Below are 10,109 nucleotides of genomic sequence, written 5' to 3'. Positions count from 1 at the left end.
CAAAGAACAAAGAATCCAATCAAAAATGGACAGAAGACATGAACAGACATTTTTCCAAAGAAGACATCCAAATGGCCAACAGACACATGAAAAAGTGCTCAATATCGCTCGGCATCAGGGAAATCCAAATCAAAACCTCAATGAGATACCACCTCGCACCAGTCAGAATGGCTAAAATTAACAAGTCAGGAAATGACAGATGTTGGCGGGGATGCGGAGAAAGGGGAACCCTCCTACACTGTTGGTCAGAATGCAAGCTGGTGCAGCCACTCTGGAAAACAGTATGGAGGTTCCTCAAAAAGTTGAAAATAGAGCTACCTTATGATCCAGCAATTGCACTACTGGGTATTTACCCCAAAGATACAAAAGTAGGGATCCGAAAGTGTACGTGCACCCCGATGTTTATAGCAGCAATGTCCACAATAGCCAAACTGTGGAAAGAGCCAAGATGTCCATCGACAGATGAATGGATAAAGAAGATGTGGTATATATATACAATGGAATATGATGCAGCCATCAAAAGGAATGAGATCTTGCCATTTGCAACAACGTGGATGGAACTGGAGGGTATTATGCTGAGCGAAATAAGTCAAACAGAGAAAGACATGTATCATATGACCTCACTGATATGAGGAATTCTTAATTGCAGGAAACAAACTGAGGGTTGCTGGAGTGGGGGGTGGGCTGGGAGGTTGATAGACACTGGGGAGGGTATGTGCTCTGGTAAGCGCTGTGAATTGTGCAAGACTGTTGAGTCCCAGATCTGTATCTCTGAAACAAATAATGCAATATATGTTAAGAGAAAAAAAAAAAGAAGAAGGTAGCAGGAGGGGAAGAATGAAGGGGGGAAATTCGGAGGGGCAGACGAACCATGAGAGACGATGGACTCTGAAAAACAAACTGAGGGTTCTAAAGGGGAGGGGGGTGGGAGTTTGGGTTCGCCTGGTGATGGGTATTGAGGAGGGCACGTTCTGCATGGAGCACTGGGTGTTATGCACAAACAATGAATCATGGAACACTACATCTAAATCTAATGATGTAATATATGGGTATTAACATAACAATAAAAAATTACAAAAAAACAAAAACAAAAAAAACAGAACTACCCTATGATCCAGGAATCACAATACTGGGTATTTACCCAAAGAATACCAAAGCACTATTTCAAAGGGATATATGCACCCCCATGTTTACTGCAGCATTATTACAATAGCCAAACTGTGGAAGCAGCCCAAGTGTTTATTAATTGATGAATGGATAAAGAAGATGTGGAATGTGTACACACACACACACAGGAATATTATTCAGCCATAAAAAATCATGAAATCTTGCCATTTGCAGCAACATGGATAGAGCTAGAGAGTATAATGCTAAGCGAAATAAGTCAGAGAAAGACAAATATCATATAACCTCACTCATATGTGGAATTTATGAAACAAAACAAATGAACAAAGGGAAAAAAAGAGACAAATGAAGAAACAGTCTCTTAATTATAGAGAATTAACTGATGGTTCCTGATGGATAGAAGATCAAACCAGCCACAACATTCCCTTAAGTCAAAGCCTAATCCAGAGCAAAGTCCTAACTCTTCTTAGTTCTGTTGAAAGTGAGAGAGGTGAGGAAGCTACAGGAAAAAAGTCTGAAGGTACCAGAGGTTAGTTCATTAAGTTTAAGGAAAGAAGTTGTCTTCATAATATAAAAGTGTAAAGTGAAGCAGCAAGTGCTAATGTAGAAGCTACTTCAGAGTTATCCTGAAGATCTAGCTAAAATAGTTAATGAAGGTGGTTATACTAAATAACAGTTTTTTCAATAAAAATGAAACAGCCTTATATTGGAAGAAGATGCCATACAGGACTTTGATAGGGGAAATCAATATCTGGCTGTAAAGCTTCTTAGGACAGGCTGACTCTCCTATTAGGGGCTAAAGTAGCTGGTGATAACTACATTGAAGCCAATGCTCACTGACCATTCCAAATTCCTAGGTACCTTAAGAATTATGCTACATCTACTGTCTGTCTTCCATAGATGGAACAACAAAACCTAGATGAGAGCACACCTGTTTACAACATGGCTTACTGAATATTTTAAGCCCACTGTTGAGACCTACTGTTCTGAAGAAAAGGTTCCTTTCAAAATAACTCCTCATTAACAGGACACCTGGTCGCCCAAGAGTTTTGATAAAGATGTACAACCAGATTAATGTTGTTTTCATGCCTGCTAACACAACATCCATTCTGCAGCCCATGGATCAAGGAGTTATTTTGACTTTCAAGTCTTATTATTTATTAAATATATTTCATAAGGCTACAGCAGCCATGGATAGTGGTTCCTCTGATGGATGGGGGCAAAGTCAATTGAAAAGCTCCTGGAAAAGACTCACCACTCTAGATGCCTTTAAGAACATTGGTGATTCATGAGAATCATGAGAACATTCACAGGAGTTTGGAAGAAGTTGATTCCAATCCTCATGGATGACTTTGAGAGGTTGAAGACATCAGTACAGGAACTAAGTGCAGGTATGTGGCGGAAATGGCAAGAGAACTAGAATTAGTAGTAGCCTGAACATGAGACTGAATTGCTGCAATCTCATGATAAAGCTTGAATGGAAGAGGACTCACTTCTTAAGGATGAGCAGAGAAAGTTTCTTGAGATGGAATCTGGTAAAGATGGTATCAAGACTGTTGAAATGACAACAAAGGATTTAGAGTATTACATAAACTTAGTTGATATAGCAGTGGCAGGTTTGAGAGTACTGACTCCAATTTTAAAAGAAATTCTTATGTGGTTTAAATGTTACAAAGAGCATCACAGGCTACCAAGAAATCACTGATGAGAGGAAGAGCTGATTGATACAGCATACTTTACTCTTGTATTATTTTAAGAAATTGCCACAGCCATCCCAACCTTTAGTAATCAGCACCCTAATCAGTCAGCAGTCATTAACATCAAGGCAACACCCTCTACCAGCAAAAAGATGGAAACTTGCTGAACTCTCAGATGACTGTTAGCATTTTTTAGGAATGAAGTATTTTTTTTAAAGATTTTATTTATTTATTTGAGAGAGAGAGAATGAGAGAGAACACATGAGAGGGGATAGGGTCAGAGGGCAAAGCAGACTCCCTGCTGAGCAGAGAGCCCGATGCGGGACTCGATCCAGGGACTCCAGGATCATGACCTGAGCCGAAGGCAGTCGCTTAACCAACTGAGCCACCCAGGCGCCCGGAATGAAGTATTTTTTAATTAAGGTATACAAATTGTTGTTTTAGACATATTGGTATTGCACACTTAACAGTGTAGTGTAAACATAATTTTATATGTATTGGGAAACCAAAAAATTCATTTGACTTACTTTATTGTGGTATTTGCTTTATTGCTGTGGTCTGGAACCTAACCTGTAATATCTCTGAATTATGCCCATACTATAATAAGAGTTATGTGAACATGATCTTTCTCTCTCACAATATCTTACTGTGTTGTACTCACCCTTATTCTTCTTGCGATGATGTGAGATGATAAAATGCCTACGTGATAAGATGAACTGAGGTGAATGATACAGGCATTGTGGTGTAGTGTTAAGCTACTACTGACCTCATCACACTTCAGCAGGAGAATCATCTGCTTCCAAACCATGGTTAACCATAGGTAAGTGAAACCACAGATAAGGGGCAGTGGGGGGGGGGACTACTTAATGTGGGAACTTTATATATCTTCTTCTCAATTTCCTGTGAACCTAAAACTGCTGTTAAAAATAGTATTATTTAAAAAAAAACAAAAAAAACCCAAGAGAACACCTAGAAGAAAAATTTGTGATCTTGGGCTAGACAAAGATTTCTTATATACAATACCAAAAGCATGATTCATAAAACTACAAATTGATAAAATGGACTTTGTAACAAAAATACTGTCATCTGTATTTTGAGAGACACTGTATACAGAAAATGAAAAGACAAGCACTAGACTGGGATAAAATATTCATAAAATGTTCACATAGCAGATATCTAAAATAGGACTTACATGTAATATATAAAAATCTCTTGGGGCACCTGGGTGGCTCAGTTAGTTAAGCGTATGCCTTTGGCTCAGGTCATGATCCCAGGGTCCTGAGATTGAGCCCCATGTCGGGCTCCTTGCTCAGCTGGGAGCCTGGTTCTCCCTCTCCTCCCCACTTGCACTCTCTCTCGCTATCTCTGTTGCTATCTGTGTCACTATCTCTTTCCATCTCAAATAAATAAAATAAATAAAAACAAAAATAAACCTCTCAAACCTTAAAAGAAAAAAAAAAACCCATTTAGAAAATAGGCAAATTTGAATAGACATGTCACTAAAGAAAGCATACCAATGGCAAATCAGCATATGAGAATATGCTCATATTATCACTGGGTAAATGCTAATTAAAACTATAATGAGATAGCACTACATATCTATTAGTATAACTAAGATTTAACAGACTGACCATCCCTAGTGTTGACAAGAATGCAATTAAGCTGGAACTCTCATATAGTGCTGGCAGGATTGAAAAATGGTATACTCACTTTAGAATACAAGCAGTTAAAAAAAATTGAACATAGGAATGGAATGAGTGGATCATATAGTTGATATGATGATATCAATTAGACCTCAACTATATGATGCACTCATTCCATTCCTAGGTATTTACCCAAAAGAAATGAAGGCATATGTCCAAAGACTTGTGTATGAATGTTTATAGCAGCTTTATTTGCAATCCCCAAAACTAGGAAGAACCCAAATGTCTATCAGTAGGTGAATGAATAAACAGTGGTATATCCATGCAGTGGAATACTACCCAGCAATGAAAAGGTATTATTGATATATCTTACAATGTGAATGAATTCCAAAATAATCATATTGAGCTATAGAAGCCAGACAAAGTATATACTGTATGAGTCCATTTTTGAAAAATTCTAGGAAATTCAATATATTATACAGGGACAAAAAGCAGATCAGTGATTGCTGGGGATAGGGCAGGGAGGGGGTTCAGGAAGGGATAGAAAGGAGGGATTCCAAAGAGGTATAGGGAAGCTTTTGGGTGTGATGGTGTAGTAGGTTGAATTGTGTCCCTCCAAAAGATATATGCAAGTCCAAACCCTTGGTACCTTTGAATGTGAACTTATTTGGAAATAGGTTCTTTAGAGATGCAATTAAGAATCTGAGATGAGGTCAACCTGGGTTTCGGGTGGGCTCTAAATCCAATGACTGGTGTCCTTAAAAGTGCAAGGACAGGATGATTGGATACAGACAGGGAAGGCAGCCATGTGAATATGGAGGCATAGATTGGAGCTATGCTTCCACAAGACTAGGAGTACCAGGAGACACCACAAGCTGCAAGAGGCAAAGAAGGATTCTCTCCGAGAGCCTTTGGAAGAAGTGTGGCCCTCCTGATGCCTTGATTTTGGATTTAAGGCTTCCAGAACTGTAAGTGAATAAATTTATGTTGTTTTAAACCACTGAGTTTATGGTAATTTATTATAGCAGCCACAGGTAACTAATACAGGTGGATATAATCATTGTTATGGTTTTGGTAATGGTTTTTCAATTTGTACATTTTAACATATGTGTAATTTATTCTATATCAATTAGACCTCAAAGCTGTTAAAAAAGCCAACAGCAACCCAGAGGATTTAAGCAACATGCTTAACAAACTGGACCTAATTTTTATATATTGAATAGTGTACCCCCAACCTATGGCATAAATAAAAATTTCAGGTACATATTCAGGAAATATTTGACAATGTTGGCCAATACAAGTTCATAAAGCTACTCTCACCAAATTTTAAAGGTAAGAAACTGAACAAATCATGTCATCTTACCATAGTAAAATTGAGATAAAAGTTAATAAAAAACATAATTGGACAATACTGATATGTCCAGAAATTCAGGAGTGTACTCCTAAATAAGCCATAAAATGAAGAAGAACTCAAGATGGAAATATGAAAATAATTTAACTAAATTATAATATTACATATCAGTATTTGTTGGATGGAGCTAAAGCCAGGCTTAAAAATAAAAATATTAAAAATGAAATTTATGACCTTAATGGCATATATGTAAATGGAAAAATTTAATCAATGATCTAACATCCATTTCAAGCAATCAGAAGAATAACAAAATTAAACATAAAGGAAATAGAAGAAAATAATAATGGTAAGAACAAAAATTAGTAAAATAGAGAAGAAAAACATAGTGGAGGGAATTAACAAGACCCAAGTTATTTATTTGAAAAAAACCAATAAAATTGATACTTTCCACTGTAAGATCCAATAAGAAAAATAGAAGGCAAAAAAATAAATCCCCAAAAAGTAGGGATAAAAAGGAGGTGATCACCAAAAACCCTACAAATATCATAAGTGAGCTTATATTAATACATTTGAAAATTAAGCTAAATGAACAAATTATTAGAAGTGATAAATATAGCAGGGATTCTGAACACAAGTCATTAATGTGATAATTAAAATGAAAATGGGAATAATATAATTTCCAGTAAAATCAGATGAACCAAATACCTAGGAATAAAATGAATGAATTACAAGACCAGTTCATAGAAAACTTTAAAATACTATTGAAAATTTCTCTCAAATAAAGTAACAAACTATTTAAAGATATAATACCATTTATAGATGGGAAGAAAATACCACAAAGATGCCAATAATCTCAAAATTGACACAAAATTAAATACAATCCCACTGAACATCTTGGAATACTTTTATATTGAAACTGACACAAAAATGCAAAAAGCCAAAAATACCCAAGATATTCTTAAATAATAATAAATTCAGAGGACTTGCTTTATAAAATAGCAAGCATTGTTTAATTAATTTATTTATTTTAAAGATTTTATTTATTTGAGAGAGGGAAAGAATGCACACATGTGGGGGAAGGGGGAGAGGGAGAGAGAAGCCCAAGCAGACTCTGTCCTGAGTGTGGAGCCCCACGCAGGGCTCCATCGCAAGACCCTGAGATCATGACCTGAGCGGAAACCAAGAGTCTGAGGCCTAACTGACTGAGCCACCCAGGCGCCCCTATTTTTTTTTTAAGTGATATTTACTTAGAAGCATTCAGAATGTCAACAAAACAGCTGCAACGTTTTTTTTTTTTTTTTCATTACAGAGTGGTATTGAGTTCACAGAACAACAATTATTTCATATAAGCTGCATCAGAGACAAATGAAGATGGAAAAACTACCATCCCCATATGTAACTAATTTGTGCCGGGCACCAACAAGAACCTGCTTTAAATTTCCATGCCAAGTTACAACCTCCGTACTGTATCAGGCAAGGTTAGTGGCTACTGAAAATACCACCAGGACAGGGCTATCTAAAGACACATTCAGGGCACCTGGGTGGCTCAGTTGGTTAAGCGACTGCCTTCGGCTCAGGTCATGATCCTGGAGTCCCGGGATCGAGTCCCGCATCAGGCTACCTGCTCAGCAGGGAGTCTGCTTCTCCCTCTCCCGCTCCCCCCTCTTGTGCTCTTCCTCTCTCTCACTCTCTCTCTCAAATAAATAAAATCTTTAAAAAAAAAAAAGACACATTCAGTAGTGTGTTAACTATGCAAAAAAAAAGACACCATACAGTTTAAAAACACATCTTACACAGCCTTACATTTCAATTTTTTTTTTCTTTAAAAGGAGTGAGATGTGTACAGAAGGGGTTACATGTTTTACAGACAAGAAAAAAATGCACTAGAACCAATTTATCCATCATCTTCTTTATCTTCCTTCTCCTCATCCTCTTCATCTTTCTTGTCTTCCTCCTCTTGCTTCTTTTGCTTGCTTTTTTTTAGCCTTGATGACTCCCTTTTTTGCTGCATCCTTTACCTTAGTATGTTTTTCCTTTACCTTAGTATGCAGCAATACCCTTTTCCCATTTTTCCTTCAGCTTAGCAGCTTCTTTCCATGTGGCTGCTTGTTATCTGCAGCAGTTTTATTCCACATCTCTCCCAGTTTCTTTGCAACATCACTAATGGATAGGCTGGGATGTTCTCCTTTGATTTTTGGGTGATACTCAGAACAAAACAAGAAAAAGGCCGAAGGAGGCCTCTTAGGTGCAATGGTGTATGTGCTGCTGAAGTGAGCACCAAGTGTGCACTGGGATCCTTGAACTTCTTGTTTGTTTCCCCCTTAGGGGGAATATAAGTTTTCATAATGGGCCTTGTCTGCCTTTGCCATGTCTTCAAATTTTCCTTTGTCTTTAGCAGATGTGATCTTCCACATCTCTGAGCACTTCTTAGAAAACTCAGAGAAGTTGACTGAAGCATCTGGGTGTTTCTTCTTGTGCTCCTCTTGGCAAGTTTGCACAAAGAATGCATATGATGACATTTTGCCTCTCAGCTTCTTAGGATCTCCTTTGCCCATATTTAATTATTTTCCCCAGGGAGGCTCAGAGTCGCCCAGTGCCCATCTGGTTTTCACTTGCCCGGGCGCTGTCTCTGTGGAGCTCAATGTACTGCAATGGCTGTTGCAAGCATTATTTTAAAGCTACCTTAATTAAGTTTGCTATTAGTGCCAGAATATAGATAATTTGAACAGAAGATGGAATTTAGAATTGATTCATATACATGAATACTTGATATAAAACAAAGTTGGCCATTGAAAACAAAGGGGAAAGATTGTCTTTTCAGTAAATGATGCTATATCAATTATATATTCATATATCCAAATAGCCATATGTCCAAGAAAAACTTTGTCCCTACTTCAGACCAAAACAAAAAAGCAATTCTAGGTGCATTGTAGGTCTAAATCTGAAAGGTAAAACACATTTTCTAGAAGAATATATAGAATATTTCATGACATTTGAGTAGGTAAAAGTTTTATTAAAAAGATGCAAAAGTCACTAACCATGAAGGAAATAATAATTTGAACCACATTAAAAGCAAAGAGTTCTATTCATAAAAAGAAAACAGTAAGAGTAAAAAGGCTAGCCACTGAGAAGAAATTTATAACATGTATCTCTAACAAAAGGCATACAAAATTAACACCTGCAGATCAATAAAAAGAAAGATAAGGATGCAACAGTAGTTCAACATCAGCAAATCAGTCAATGTGATATACCACAAAATGAAAGATAAGTATCATACGATCATTTCAATAGATACACAAAAAGCATTTACAAAATTCAACATCTGTTTATGATAAAAACTCTTAACAAAGTGGGTAATAGAGAGAACATACCTCAACATAATAAAGGCTGTATATAACAACTGCACAGCTAACATCATACTCAATGGTGAAAAGCTGAAAGCCCTTCCTCTAAGATCAGTAACAAGACAAAAATGCCCACATTTGTCACTTTTATTCAACACAGTAAGTCCTAGCCAGATCACATAGGCAAAAAAAATAAAATAAAGGACACCCAAATTGGAAAGAAAGAAAATTATCACTATTTACAGATGACATGGTATTATATACGAAAAACTCTAAAGCCTCCACCAAAAAACTGTTAGAACTATACAGGCTAGTATCTCTGATGAGCATAGATACAAAAATCCTCAACAAAATATTAGCAAACCAAATCCAACAATACATTAAGAAAGTCATTTATCATTTACCACGATAAAGTGGGATGTATTCCTGGGAAGCAAATGTGGTTCAGAATTCACAAATCAATGTGATACATCATATTAGCAAGAGAAAAGATAGAAACCATATATATGATTATCTCAAAAAATGCAGAAAAGGCATTTTACAAAGTACAACATCCATTTATAATAAAAACTCTAAAGTATGTTTAGAGGCAACATACCTTAACATAATAAAGGCCGTATATGAAAAAGCCCCAGCTAACATCATCCTCATTGGTGAGAAACTGAGAGCTTTTTCTCTAAGATCAAGAACAAAACAAGGATGTGCACTCTTACCACTTTTATTCAACATAGCACTAGTAATCCTAGCCACAGCAGTCAGACCCCCCACCCAAAAGAAATAAAAGGCATCCAAATTGGTAAGGGAGAAGTAAAACTTTCACTATTTGCAGATGACATGATATTATATATAGAAAACCCTAAAGACTTCACCAAAAACCTAGAACTAATAAATTAATTCAGTAAAGTTGCAGGATCCAAAATTAATGTACAGAAATATGTTGTATTCTATA

The 10,109-nt window shown here is 36.6% G+C and overlaps 1 pseudogene; it reads right to left on the bottom strand.

Annotated features, from left to right (window-relative positions):
• Positions 1-7,710: 7,710 nt before the first annotated feature.
• Positions 7,711-8,371, bottom strand: LOC110569663 (annotated as a pseudogene).
• Positions 8,372-10,109: the final 1,738 nt, after the last annotated feature.

The sequence above is a fragment of the Neomonachus schauinslandi genome, chromosome X (assembly GCF_002201575.2).
Source record: "Neomonachus schauinslandi chromosome X, ASM220157v2, whole genome shotgun sequence".
Classification (NCBI taxonomy): domain Eukaryota; kingdom Metazoa; phylum Chordata; class Mammalia; order Carnivora; family Phocidae; genus Neomonachus; species Neomonachus schauinslandi.
The sequence above is the reverse complement of the archived record's forward strand: the minus strand, read 5'-3'. Positions and strand labels throughout refer to the sequence as shown.